We start from the raw sequence: 15,863 nt of genomic DNA on the forward strand, positions 1-15,863 counted from the left end.
GATCCTACATTGGGGTTTTATGAGGAGCATATTAGGTCTATTGTGACACTAAGGTGGAACATGATGAATACCCCGCTTCATATGACAACCTTTATTCTAAATCCCAAATGGTATGTATAGTTGGGTGGAAGGAGCTTCCCATGTGATTATCCGGAGGTATTGGATGGCTTTACAAGAGCTATTGATAAGATGTATTCAACTCAAGAGGCCTCTACTCTTCGTGCATAGTTCCTTGACTTCACCAACCTTCGTGGCCCAAACTTGGGTAAGCCACAAGCAAGGTTGGATAGAGTTGTTTTGACACAGAGAGATCCTATTGGATGGTGGACCTGGCATGGGAGAGATACTCTTGAGTTAAAAACACTTGCCACTAGCCTCCTTGCACAGGTTGCTAGTTCCTCAGCTGTAAAGAGGAAATTGTCCACATATTTATTTAGCCACTCCATCCAGAGGAACTGACTAACCTCTAAAAGAGCAAAGAAGCTAGTGACAGTGCATCATGCTCTTCGCCTTGTGGATTGTTTGACTCCAGAGTATAGGCAGACACCAACTTTGCGGTGGGATGTTGAGCCTGAGGATGTGGCCCAGATAGATGAGGATGACACAATTGCAGGATTGGTTGGGGTTCCATTAGATGAGACTACGCTTCCTATGGAGGATGAGAGTGAGGAGGACTTTGATTTTGATGCCGTGGCGGCTGAGGCAGAAAAGGAGCAGCTATCTGCTTCATTTTCTATGTTTTGTTTTTTATGTTGAATTTGAAAATTATGATGATACATTGATACTTTGGCAGCCCTCGAGCCTTTGGGCCTGATGGAACTCTAAAATTTGGCAAATTTTAGAATTCCAAATATCATACCAAAGAGAGAATTTTCAGATCTTACCCACTGTTGTGCTCAAACAATTGTTGGAAATTCATGATTAAATATTGCAATTAATGAGCCAGATCACACAAGTGTTAGCATTAATGTCAAAAGGAGGATTAGAAAAGATGCAATTCTTGTATTGCAACGGAGGAGTCATGTTATTCATAGGGTGGTCTATTTAAACATACCTATCAACATAATATGGCAATGGCATTTTCAGATCAACACTGTTGTATATAAATAAATAAAGTTCTTGTTGAATAACTAGCAAGAAGTATAGAGATTGATTTGAGAAAAGGATTATAGTAGAAGCATATTTATTTCAGTTTACAAAACACCCAAACCTCAAAGTTGACATTTTCTAACTGAAAAGGGGAAGCTGAATCAATAAAATGACATTTTTTGTCTATGAATCAATTAAGGATCTTCCCTGGATACCACAGAATACAAATTTGGAAAAATGCTAGCACACAAAGCCAATATACAGGTTGGTGATATGTTGGAATTACCAGGTACTGAGGGATTCTTTCTGATACATTAGAGTGTTCGAAGACTCAAAAATTCATTGGTGCATCAGTGAAACACAAAATATTTAGGAGATACATTTGTATGCAGGCAACAGGACCATACAGATTCAGTAAATGGAGAATCTCATTCTACCTGACTAAGACTCGTACTTTTGTTGCTCCTTATTCAAGACTTACATATCTATATGATTCAACAAAGGAGTTTGGCTCTATTACCTTCTCAGTCAGAGGAGCCAAGACATTTGTATCAGAGATAGACTAACAGGAGTCTGCAGTTACAATGACAATTGGTACCAATTAATGCAATAAACATCAATAACCAAAAACATGTAAGTTGCAATCACAGGCCTGGTACACATAGATAGAATCCAACAACAAAGCCTACCATGGATATCATCATATATAAAACCGAATCACAGGAGTAGGAGAATTACATTGTTGAAGTTAGTTTGAAAATGATAAGGATTTGAATTAGAAGGTATACCCAACACGAAAGGGTGGAGATGTAAAAGAGAGCAAAATGACCACCAGGAGCAAGAAAGAGAACTTCCACGAAGGAGATTCGAAGGACTGGAGGAACACATCTTGTGTAGCACGATACTTGCGGAAGACAGGCAAAGAAAAATGTTTCACAATAGTCAAAGCCATCAATTTGAAGAAACATTGTAGATGAGCCAATAACGACAAGCAGACGGGAATATTGTATGGCACAAATTGATAAATGGAAGGATCAATGACCATACACGTCAGATATGGATGCCATCAGGAGTATGATCAAAACGGGAGTCTCATGTAGCAAGAAAGTGACAGAAGAAATATGACGCCCAATATCCACTCGTTCTTTGGATTTCCCGATGACTTGAGAATTGTTACTAGTTTAGTATCTACATAGGAAATATTTGGAGATTGTCTTCTACTTATGGTAACGGCATGAGAAGAGAAATATTTAGGAAAGAATTCAAGAGTTAATTGATGACAATATCAAAACATTAGTCAAAGTATAATGTTTGGGAAATGGATGTATTTATCGATTATTTAAGAAACATAATTAATATTAAAGGAGATGTGATCTACTTTTGAAGAGACGACATTTAGTTTTAAAAGGTCACATTCCTATGGTATTTAAGATATAAAAGGTGTATCATTTGAAAATACAAAAGACATATTCGACATCTTTTATAAAATATTTGGACATTCACATTCATACACTTTGAAGAAGCATTTTATATTTATTTATTGTATGGAGGAATAAGGGGTTCATTATGACTTTTTAATATAAATTCTATTATTTTATTTTAATAATGAAATAAAATGTTCTTTGTTTATTATTAAAGGCCAAGATTTAAATTGTAGACAAATCGTCCTTTGTAATTATTTTCTAGAATTTTGTATACAATTTAAAAATGGAATAAGTGGACACGATCATTTAGCATTTTAAATTTGATCATTGCAGAGATAGTGAAATATCAAAGTGTTTTCGTATCTATGTCCAGTTTGTCTCCCTACCAATGGAGTTAAAATTCCATTTGGACTAACTTAAGATTGCATTAATATTTGATTTGTCGCATCTTGATTATTTAGTTGTTGGCAGTATAAGTGCATAAAACATTATAAAGTTGTACGTGAAAATCCACTGAAGTTGACTCTATTGCTCAGATTAGCAGAGGCACTAGTCTTTTATTTATTGAAGTCAGAAAATCTATGACTTCCTTCCTACAAGCATCAAATTAATTATTATTCAATTATATAAAACATCCAACCATTATCCAGCATCCAGTTTTCATTTTAATTGAGTTCGAGGACCTTGTCAGCCAGAGAACTCCAAAGCTTAAATTTGCTTTAGAAAAGCTCTAAACCAATTGACCAGGTTCGAGGAGAAGGTCTACCGCATAGGTGTAGCAGAGCCTGAAGTGTAGGGGAATCGAGAAGAATTCCCGTTCGTTGGCCATAATTGATTGCGGAATCCTAGGGGAGAAGTGACAGGCTCTTGGATTTCCAATCTGCAGTTTTGGGAACCAATAGGGCCTATAGCTTTGGGCATATTAGATTTTCAGATTTTTATGATATTGTTCATTGCTAAATTTATATTTAAATATTTTTGTTCACATATTGATATGCATATTGACAATTGAGTATTGAATAACATGCTTTGTGCTTAGTTTCATATGGACGACATGTATATTTGCAAATTTTAGTGTATATTTTAAAATTCCCCTATATATATATAGCTGTCCCCCCTGTCCCTAAAATTGAAAAAAAAATTTGCCATCCTGCCATCCCCCGCCATCCTCGTTTCGGAAACTTGAGGGAACATAGCAACTAGATGAATTCGGATTTGCTTGAAAAGAGCTTTGAATCCTTTTTGAAACCACTTCAAATGCACTAGCAACTTATGTACAAGGCTGCCAAACACCATTTCTTTGCTTTAAAACCTTTCTCCTCTCCAAATGGTAAAAAATGTAAGATGCAAATAAAATAAGCAACTCGCAAGGCATCGCAATTTTATTTCTGCCACCTGCGAGAAGTTTGCTGGTGACCACGAGAAGTTCAGAACTTCTTGGCAGGAGATCTTCGTGATAAAATGTAATGTTCTCTTTTGGAACATTAGAAATATTGAAGTCTTATTTTATGCAATATTAAATTGACTCTGAGACATAGGCTCAAAGTATTAAAAAGGTCAATTTAATGTTATATAAAGGACAAAGTGGCAAGGAGGAACAAGACGAAATGCCTTAGGGAAGTTGAAGAGCCACAAGGGAATAAGACGAAAATCGGAGAGGAGCCGAAGAGTCTTGGTTTGTGTATTAAAAGGGGAAAGAGGCTTATTGTTGGGTATGCTTGAATTATTATTCTGATTTTTAGTTCTCTCTTGTGAGGGTCATTTAGAAAGCTTCAACTTTTAGCCAGTGTGAGGACATAGCCCCTCGTGCAGGCAAACAGTGGACGCAAAGCCATTCTCCGTGGAGATATCATTTTAGGTGTCTCAATTGTGCTTATAGGTTCTCTTGTTTTCCAATCTGACTGTAAAATTTGTGTATAAGATTGGATCGTAGTTAGCTGGTTATTGTATTGCTGTTGTATACTACAATAACATTTTAGTTGCTGGTTGTTATATTGCTGCTGTATAAGGCAATAACGTTGTTTAAGGAATTATAAGAGTTTTGCTGGTTTTCATCTCATCAGTTTGTAATTCATGGTTATATGTTCGACATCTTGAATGTTATTTTGGAAATAACGAATTGTTATCTTGTGGAGAACCGTTGGTTTTATTGTTGTCTCGTATTTGCATGTTCTTATAATTGAATCCGAATATTATATTCCTAAGAGGCTGGATAAATGCCGATTGGTTTATCTACTATTTTCGATTGTGTTCATAATACATCTGCAATATTCGGTTTTAAATATACTGCAAAAAGGGGAAAATGAGATAATATTGGATAGGGATATTATAGTGGTATCAGAGCTGGTTTTCCTGCCAGCCTATGAAGCTTATTCGAAAACCTAGTGGTCACATTATTTGCTTCAAATTTCATATTTGAGTGGGAATGTGATATCTAGTCGAATGGGACTATACAGTAAATAGCAAGTTATGGTATTGATTTTTGCTGATTCTGTGGAAAATATATTGGGATTTAATCTAGAAACTTTGGGGTTCAGGATTCATGATAAACCGATTTGTCTCAAACTTTGTAACTAGGTTTACAAATGAGAAAAAGGCAGGTGAAATTAAAGCATTTCTTTTCGACTCGGATAGAACCATCTATCGAACGAACAGTGAGTCAAAGTATTGAATGTCTTCATATCAATGTCTAGTAGGTGAAGAATGTACGGCAAGAGAAAAGACTAGAGGATGTACTGCAAGAGTTTTCTTATCGGGAGTATTTTTTGTTGTCGTTGAGTTACTGTAGGAGTTATATGTTGTGAATGAATGTAGGGCTATCAAATATTAATATTGCTTGCTTATCGGACTTCAATGTTATCTTGAGAGCTTTAATCAGTCTTGCCTAGCGACTCAATATATTTCAGGCCTTGCAGAATATAAGATTGTCGATATATATTGTATGAAGAGCGTTGTCTATGGTGTTTTGGCTTAGAGGAAAGGCACAGAAGCAAAGGTTCAAACCAAAATTGGTCTTTATTTCCTGGGCGAATATAATTTTGAAGTTACTATTCAATTTCTAGAAGTGCCATGCGTTATACTATTGGATTACAAGTTTCTGAATAAGAACAAATAGCATCAACAGGTGAAGCTTGTAACAGTTGTACAACAGTAGTTTCATATATGCAGAAGATAAATAATTCCTAGAGTCGGTTGTATTCCTAAGTGTAGGAATAACTGGAGTGGGTGGCACAATAAGATAGAAGCAACGAAATTTCAGATGTTACATTTTAGATGTCAGAGGACGTTTCACATGTCTGTGAGGAATAATCAGAAGTAAACATTAGCGAGGCGATTGATTTCTTTTAGCATGCCTAAAAGTCTATAAAGTGCAGAGGAGATTATCGAAGTTGTGGGTCGCTTCATTAAATCGATTTATTTTCCAAAGGTTCCAGTGAAAATAAATAAACTATGTGCCTTCTCATTGCCGCGTCTGGCCATTTATCTTTCAGACGCGTGGTTCAGGGAGCTGGGTATAACCGATGAAATTTGGAGGTTAGTACTTCATCGAGCACGAGTCGAGAGCATGCATCTTTGGTTGTTGAGAATAGGAATGGACAACATGTTTGAGTGTAACGACAGAGCTTTAGCGTTACAAAAATTTCCAACCTTTCCTGGACAGTTGCCTCTCATGTAGAAAGAAGGATTGTTGTCGGGTTGCTCACGATGGTGTTCGGAGCTATTAAAGAATGGTCGGCTTTTCCATGAGAAAACCATATCCAAGTGAGCGCTGCAAAAGCTGACGGAAATCAATTGATTGGAGCAGGGAAATATGAAGCGACACTGGTGCGATTTGCAAAGGCATTAGAAATTGCTCCAAATCTTCCATTGGCAAATGAGATTCGTTCTATCTGTCATGCCAATTGTGGAATTTGTTATTACAAATTGAATAAATACGAGGAAACAATAAAGTAGAGGTAAAGCACACAAAGCAACATCCTTCGAGTCGGGATTCATGCTATATATTGTTTAGCATAGGGGCAGAGATATGGAAATGCAATAGAACCAGAGGTGAGACGACTACTCCTTTCATTGGTAAATACATACGTGCATAGTATTAATGAACCTAAGGCATACCAGAACAATAAACACGGGAGTTGGAAGTGTGGAATGAAGGTAGTGTGCAGGTGACATTTCCTAGAGGCACGGGAATATTTGAAGTTAGACTACAGAAACAATAACACTCAGCAACAAACAAATAAGGTGTTCGACAACAGGAGTTAATCTTTTTTGGCGAGTCACGATAGTATGTGGAATTGGTATGACTACCTCGACTTCGTTGGTGCGTGAACTTCTACAGCATTCATCTCGAGCCTATAACACAGACGAGCTGCGGTGTACCAAGTTTATCCAATATTGGGAATCCGTAGGTAGTGAATGGAAGAGGATAAGTCTAAAACTTTGATTGCTTGGATTGATGTTTAAGTTTGATTGAAAGCCTAGAACAGTATTTTGATAACTTCATTGATCCATACTAGTATTTCTTGGAAAAATAATTTTTTTAGTAATACTATGATGTAAGGATATGTTTGCATAGCAACTGTTTGACAAAATTCTTATTGGCCCAAAATCAAATTTTATTTCCAATTCCAACAGAGTTTATTATAGTGGTACATCATCTGTAGAGGGTCTTGGGACTATAAAAGCAGTGAGTGTAATGCCATATAACAACAGTTGTAGACTGAGCAGTTACTGGAATTGGAGTGATAGATTTGTATTTATTATTCAATAACAGGCATCAGAGATGTATTATGACAACAACATTGATTGAAAATCCCTGCACATTAGTTTTCTATTTTATTGAAAGAACACCCATTTGGACGATTTGGGATTTCATAAGGCTCACTGTGATTCTAAGTTGTAGAATTCTATTATGAAGAATAGAACAGAATATAGCTGTTTATTAGTCTCACGATAACAGGACAGCTTTCAGCAAGGGGAAAGGATTTGGATAATATCAAGAAAGCTACTATGAAGCCACGAGAGCAGTTAGTCAGGAATTCAGATTCTGTTAGAAAAGCTGAAATACTTGACATTTATGGAGAGTACAAAGGACTTCCTACCCGAATCCAGAATGATTTATCATTCAATGACTTTTTGGATTTTTATCTAGGGCAGCTAAATATGACTGATATGGCAAAACAAAAGTATCTGTAGTTGGCCTAGGATCTTTTTGCAAATGAACAACACACGAGTGTACAAAGAAGTTCCGATAGACCAAAATTATCTTTTGGATGATCTTGAATAGAAGAGTAGACAACTACTAGAGATGGGCAGCCTTCTCGCGATCACATAGAAGATGTTACACGAGGTAAAGGTTTCTTCATTGTTGACTTGGAGGTGAGCTTTGTCAAGCAGAATAATGAAGCACATTGCACTCAAGGTAATAACAGTTTGGGACCCTGGTATCATGAATCATATATTCATGATTCTCAGAACATGAATTTAGAGGAACAACCTAAGATGACACTGCAAGACAGTGAATAGTTTTAGCAGGGAGATAATCAAACATGTGCCTTACAAAGTCAACTGAAGGTTAGTAAAGACATGGTTGTGGCATCCTTGGTGTAGTATGACAGTACCCACGAGTTGGTTGGGGAGCTCTATAGGAAAGTCCCAAGGGAAGAGGAAGGTGAATGGCATGTGGCCAATTCACAGAAGGTCAAAACAGCCCTAGAGACTATGAAATCAGATTACTTATATTTGTTGTCTGACAAGGATTATATTCTTAAGGCTGCTGAGATTTATGCAGCACAGCCAAATAGGGAAAAAAATGAGATTGAGGATCTTAATAGGACGCTAAGGTATGTTCAGGAGGCACTAAATGAAACTCAGTTATCTCTACATGGAGCAGAAAATCAAATCAAGCTCATGGAACACTCTCGGGAACATGAGAATAGAATGAGGCAGGAGTTCTTCCAGGAAGTCATTGACAAACTTGAGAGCATTCAATAGATGTATGACTTGGATAGCTGCCCCAAACAGTTAAGTAGCAAAACTGCAGAACAATTTCAGCTTGTTGACAACCCTTTGTTTGAAGTTGTTGATGATTGGACGTCCAACAATCCTCTTTTTGTGTTAAATGAGGGATCATCTCTTGTTTGCCATGAAGAGGAAGAGTTTGATTTCAGACTTTGGGTTCCTGGCTCAGATTCTACTAGTGAATCCGGATCTTAGCAAGGGAATGACAAATCAAATTCTGTTGCTTATCATTTGATCAGTCCCAACATATTTTCTTATTTCATTCCATTCAGGAGTTGGGTGAATTTTCTTCATCAGCCTCTGAACAGTTCTTGGTGGAGTATTTATTTGAGGTTTGTGGGTAGACTCTTAGCATCTTTCATACTCATAGCACCTATGCATTTGGGAATTCTCCAAGTTTATGCCAATAGTATGAACTTTGATGTCCATGGGATGGTGGTTTCAACTTTTGAGCAGTTCATTTCTTACATCATCCACTTAGGTCAGGTCTTCACATTCTACTGGATTATACATGGACCTTGGATATATTTCTATCTCATTATAGCAGTGAGGCAGTGTAACAGAATTTGGGGTCCAGGTATTGGCAGATTGTATCTATGGTTGGACAAGGATTTTATTCTGGTCATGGTGTTGATCAGTGTTGATCAGTTTACAAGTGCAGGTGCTGAGTTTTTTCAGAGAGTTATATGGGATCCAAGGATCCAGTTGAGAGATAGATTGCAGAGACATCTGACTTCGCAGTATGGCCGAAATTGTTTTCAATTTGGATTATAGGCCTACCTGCAGACTCGTATAGGATCTTGGTACTAATTGCTGGAGGAAAAGCAATTTTAAGGAGGGGAGATTTGTCATGTTCCCTTTTAGAACATCATAAATATTGAAGTCTTATTTTATCCAATATTAAATTGACTCTGAGACAGGCTCAAAATATTAAAAAGGTCGATTTAATGTTCTATAAAGGACAAAGGGGCAAGGAGGAACAAGACAAAATGCTTTCAGGAAGTTGAAGAGCAGCAATGGAATAAGACGAAAACCAGAGAGGAGCCGAAGAGTCTTGGTTTGCGTATTAAAAGGGGAAAGAGGCTCATTGTTGGGTATGCTTGAATTATTATTTTGATTTTTAGTTCTCTCTTGTGAGGGTCATTCAAAAAGCTTCAACTTTCAACCAGTGTGAGGATGTAGCCCCTCGTGCAAGCAGGCAGTGGATGCAAACCCATTCTCCATGGAGATATCATTTCAGATGTCTCGATTATGCTTATAGGTTCTTCTCTTGTTTTCCAATCTGACTGTAAAATCTGTATATAAGATTGGATTGTAGTTAGCTGGTTATTGTATTGCTGTTGTATAATACAATAATGTTTTAGTTGCTGGTTGTTATATTGTTGTTGTATAAGGCAATAACGTTGTTTAAAGAATTATAAGAGTTTTTTTGGTTTTCATCTCATCAGTTTGTAATTCATGGTTATATGTTTGACATCTTGAATGTTATTTTGGAATAACAAATTGTTATCTTATGGAGAACCATTGGTTTTATTGTTGTCTCGTATTTGCATGTTCTTATAATTGAATCCGAATTTTAAAAATTTAAAAGTAACTCAACTTAAAATTTTAACATAAAGTCCACCACATACTTGATTGTGAAAAGAATCCAAAAGTCGGACTTGCTGACTGTTATCAACACACCTTAAAAATGTTCCATCCAATGCTCGCTTGAAGAGACCATTTTCTTGAAGAACAAAACTAGAAGCTTTCAACTTAAGAGTCCTTTTTTCTTTGTATGTTAAGTGAGGAGGACATTTGCCATAACTTAAATAATAAGCCATGTTGGAAAACCAATCATCTGTTGTACTAACAAACAAAACAAACAATACACTAGGAAGTGGGGAGGAGTTCTCAACCTCTACTTGTAATGGTTCATTTTCAGCTATAAGCTGACAAAGTCCCTTACCACAAACTAACTTGGTAGGGCTATCTTCATATCATACTCTTGAGTCTTAGCAATCTAGTTCCCTCTTTTTGTACCAAAATCCTGGTGAGTTAGGATAGTCTCGACTGTAGTATCTGGAACTAGAGCAATGATATGGGAGTTTAAAATATAGAATCTAAAATGCTTCACTGCCTTGAAAACAACATAAGCATGTTTCTCCATTTGGCTGTATTTCAATTCATGAGCTTTCAGAGGACAACTCATAAATGAAATAGGTGATTCGACACCTTCATTATTTTTCTACATCAGGATAGTAGAAAGTGAAAGCTCTAAAGCATAACTATACATAATAAACTTTTAATATAATCAAGACATACCAACACAGGAGCATGTGCTATAGCATCCTTGATTTCTGTAAATGCTTTTCTTCCTTCATGATTCCAATGGAAAGCAGTGTTGCCTTTCATCATCTCAACAATATGACGAGTTAATTCAACAAAATCTGGTACAAATCTTCTGAGAAAATTCACCTTTCCGAAGAAAGAATGAATTGTCATCTTACTTGATGGAAGTGATAGGCTTTGAATTGCCAGTTTCCTCCTAGTATCAATCTTAATACCTTCCTTTGACAAAATGTGTCCTAGGAGTTTTCCCTCCATCAAACCAAAAATTGACTTCTTGGTATTCAAAGACACGCCATGTTGTCTACACCTTTCCAAAACTTGTCATAGATGAAAGAAATGATCTTGACGTTTCTTGGAATAAATAGTCAAGTCATCGAAGTACACAACAATACTATCATTGATTAAACCATCAAAGGCAAGATCCATTGCTCTTTGAAAAGTCGCTTCAGCATTAATAAGACCAAAAGGCATCCGCCTATATGCAAAAGTACCCCATGGGGTAGTGAATGCTGTCTTATATTGATCATCTTTGCAGACCTCAATTTGATTATATCCAGAAATACCATCAAGCATAGACAACACCTCAGAACTAGTAATAGCTTGCAACACTTGGTCCATGACAGGCAATGGCTAATTATCGTATTATTTCACCATGTGATCAAATGCATTTTCCAAAAATAGAAAGGGTCCATCTCAATAAACACCCAACCTACCACAAATAGTAAGTACACAAAACTAAGCCCAAACGAAGTCCAATCTAAGTCAAATGAAGACCAACTTGTAGCATACTGAATTGTGGAGAAGATAAGACCCTCCCAAGCCAAGCCACTGCCTCAGAAGACGCTCTATCTTCAATAATTAGCCTATGAGGATCACAATAATAGGCTAATCCCTGAAACTTTGATACTGACAAAAATGGGGACATTACAGAAAGATGAGATGTCCTAGTTAACAGAAGAGTCCTACTGAGTGGTGAGAATGAACTTGATCAAAGGAGGATCTTGTTTCGCAAAAGGTGCAAATGTAAAGATAAGTGTTGTGATTTGATCATTGACGGTTGAAGTACTGACAATCTGGTGTCAGAAAAGATGGTCACAAAGTTAAAGCTCGAGAGGTAGAAACATCCATGTCCATACTATATTGCCTGGGTGCAAGATGACCACAAGGTCATGGTCAATAAATAGTGCCTAGTGAAGTTCAAGATTGGAAGCTACTAGGATGAGGTACTTTGTGATATCACTCCTATAGACATGTGTCATATGTTGTTGGGTAGGCCACGACAGTTTGACAGGCACGCTGTACGCGATGGCCGTGCGAATGCCTACATATTGACAAAGGATGGAGTGAAACATAAGATGAAGCCATTGAAGGATACAGATGAAAGGGTATGTAGTGTTGCTAGAGTATGTTTTGTTGATGGAAAAAAGTTCTTAGAGGGTATGAGGCATGAGCATGTGTGTTTTGCTGTAATTCCAAAGGATGGTAAAGGAGTAGGAGAAGTGCTTGCAAAAGTTGCAGATTTGTTGGAAGAGTTTATAGATATTGTCTTTGATAATGTACTTGATGGATTACCACTAGTGAGGAAGATCGATTACCACCAATGAAGAAGATTAGTCATCAGATGGACTTGATTCTAGGAGCTAGTTTGCCAAAGAAGGCAATACACAAAATGACACCAACAGAAAGTGAGGAGTTGAACAACCAAGTGCATGAGTTGCTACAGAAGGGGTTGATTCGAGAGAGTTTGAATCCTTGTGTTGTACCAGCAGTATTGACACCAAAGAAGAATGGAGAGTGGAGAATGTGTACAGATTCTTGAACTATCAACAAGATCACAATCAAGTATAGATTTCCATTACAGCGGATGGATGATATTATGGACTGTTTGAGCGTAGTGTATTTCACAAAGATAGATATGAAGACTGGGTAACATCAGATTCACATCAAAGAAGGAGATGAGTGGAAGACTATGTTCAAGACAAGAGAAGGATTGCAAGAGTTGTTAGTCATGCCTTTTATGCTAATCAATGCATCAAGCACTTTCATGTTGCTTGTGAATGAGGTACTGAATGAGTTTCTGAGTAAGTTTGTCATTGTTTACATAGATATTTGGATCTTTAGTAAGACATTGAAGGAGTATTCGATGCATATTTAATATTTATAAGGTGTTGATAAGTTTAGGGAAGAAAAGTTGCTAATAAATTTGAAGAAGTGTAGTTTTGTGAAGGAGTTGGTGTATTTGGGATTTGTAGTCTCAGTAGAAGGTCTAAAATGGACGCTGAGAAAGTAAAGGCTATCCTTGAATGGCCTGTGAGATCATTTCATGGACTGGCTAGTTTTTATAGAAAGATTATCAAAGGTTTTAGCAGTATTTGTGGACACTTGTTTGAAACAACAAGAGGGGATAGGAAAGAACTTAAGTGGACTGTACGAGTAGATAAGAGTTTTAATCTATTGAAGCAGAAAGTTACAGAGCAACCTATTTTAGCACTTCCAGATTTTATTAAGGTGTTTCAAGTAGACTGTGATGCTAGTGGTACTGCAATAGGAGCTGTTTTGAGTCAAGAAGGAAAACATGTTGCTTATTTTAGTGATCAAGAATTAAATGCTATAATTTAGGCATTGAAGAAGAGGAGACATCTTCCTAAAGAGTTTGTTTTGTATAGTGATCATCAAGCTTTGCAATATTTGAATAGTCAAGGAAAATTGAATCAAAGGCATTTGAAATGTGTTGAGTTTTTGCAGATTTATACATTTGTTTTGAAACACAGAAGTGGGATGTCTAACAGAGTTGCAGACGCTCTTAGCAAAAGACAATTTTTGTAGACAAAGATGCAAATTGAGATGGTTGGGTTCAAAGAACTGAAGAAATTGTATTCAGAGGATCTTGATTTTGGAGAAGCTTGGAAAGCTTGTACAAAACCTATTACACTTGACAGGACAAAGTGGTTGGATTTTAGAATCCAAGATGGTATGCTATTTAAAGGAAGCCAGTTGTTCTGATGTGATGCGGGAGCACCTCGACCCTAGCGCATTATGAAGAGTTTTGTAATGTTGAAATGTTTGAGTCCTTTTTGGATTCATGACACCATGTGAAGAAATGGTGAAATTGTACTGAAATGTATTTAAAAAATGCTTGAAATATATTTAAAATCAAGAAAGATAGTTTTGCATCGGGTAAATATAAGGTGGTTTCAATAACTACCTAGGATCTCTTAAAAGAGAGAAATATGTAACCGATGTAATAACCCCAACAGGTTATAACTCCTTCAAACACCAAAAAACTTTATACTTCAATGGTTTGCCATTTCGTCAAACACTTTGCAAGCAAGCTCTGATACCACTGTAATGGCCCTCCTCAAGTCTGCTCTCAAAAAATGCTGATGAAAGCTCAAGGAATTTCATCAAACAATTCACATGCAAGGGACGTATGACTGATATAGTATTTCAGCTGGCTTTAAATGACTCTTTTCCAATTTGCATCAATGAGAATCTTGTGGTAGAAGACTCCAAATGGACTACACAATGGCCTAACATGAATGTGCTACTAATTTTGACAATATTCAGTGCATATATATGATCTAAGCATGAGAAATGAACACCTACAGCCAACTGGCATTTTTACAAACAGTTGGTATGCAAACTAACTAGCTGATAAATAATGATATTAAATTGCTTAAATGACACTAGCAACTATTATCTTCTTAATTGCAATGAAAATTACAATGCTCATGAAATATGGCCAAGACTTTGGCATTTACATGGATTACAAAATGATAATGCTGGTAGAATGCACACTTACAGCTAAAAGCTTATAACACCCTAAAAAACAATACTAACAAAGAACCTGGTTGTAGATGGCTGTAATAATTTTCTTCTATGCTGCCCCTTCTACTTTGCTTTTTTCGAACTGCTTTTTCGGCCTGCTTTTTCATACCCGCTTTTTCAGCCTGCTTTTTTGGTTCTGCTTTTTCCGGACAGCTTTTTCGGTTCCGCTTTTTCAGACTGCTACTATGTTGAATCTCAAGACCATATCTTTCAATGGCGTCAAGATTTCCAGTTTGAAGGGATTTCGTCCTCCAAACTATTGAGACATAATCTCCAGCAAATTTTTCAATTTTTTTGATATTTCCAAGCATACTAAAATGAAGCTCTTCCCTTTCTTTTGTAGTGTTCTCACAAGAGCTCAATCCTTCGTTTTCTCAATGTGGGATAAAACATCACTCCTTTTATGTAACTTATGTCTCCAATGTGTTATAAAATAAAGGGGACTCTTTTAATTTAAATATTTCCCACAAACTATAGTCTATGCATTAATAAAGTTAAATATTTAAATTTAACTTTATAAAATAGCTTTATCAATGCATAACAAATCTTATCAATGATAAACAAGTCTTCTTGTCGATTTTAAACAATTACCATCGACATACCGCTGCCACTGGATGTCCGACCATATTCAAGATGACTTACTATAAATAGTAAGTATGCCCAAAGTTGCCTCAAAACCCCTCAAAACGACTTGCAACTGAAACTATGTAGGCCAAATGGCCTCTAAGCACCTTTAATGTCCTGGTTAGCCTACGAGACCGTGGGGAAATAGGCTAACGACAACATCATGCTATGAATGCTAAAAAGGGGACATTACAACCGAAAAGGGATATATAGAGAAAGGCACAAAGAGAAATCGATATAGTGACAAGAAAGAGGGAAAAAGAATGAAGCAGCCAGAGAGCCATGCAAAATATGTAATTGCAATGTTTGTTAATGGAGTTTATGTTTTGTGTTATCGGTTTCTGGTTAGTGATGTTTCGTTCTTGTATTTCCTTGTTTTCATATGGTTATATGGCTATTGTGTTTGAAGTTTTCGGTAACAAAAGCAAAGGTGGCGGTTATGGTCCAAACTGGTAACAAAAAATAGCATTGTTTTAGAAAATAGATCCTCAGTGTGGGGGTCATATCTCCCTAATGCATCGTTGGATCTTCCTAAGATTTAAGTAT

The 15,863-nt window shown here is 36.7% G+C and overlaps 1 protein-coding gene across 7 annotated transcripts in view; it reads left to right on the plus strand.

The window, feature by feature from the left end:
• Window positions 1-15,863, plus strand: part of LOC149556843 (PROTEIN TARGETING TO STARCH (PTST)) — a 261,217-nt gene that overhangs the window by 74,355 nt on the left and 170,999 nt on the right. The window lies entirely within an intron of this gene.

This window comes from Cupressus sempervirens, chromosome 5, assembly GCF_028749045.1.
Source record: "Cupressus sempervirens isolate cs-2001-9-10 chromosome 5, ASM2874904v1, whole genome shotgun sequence".
Lineage (NCBI taxonomy): Eukaryota > Viridiplantae > Streptophyta > Pinopsida > Cupressales > Cupressaceae > Cupressus > Cupressus sempervirens.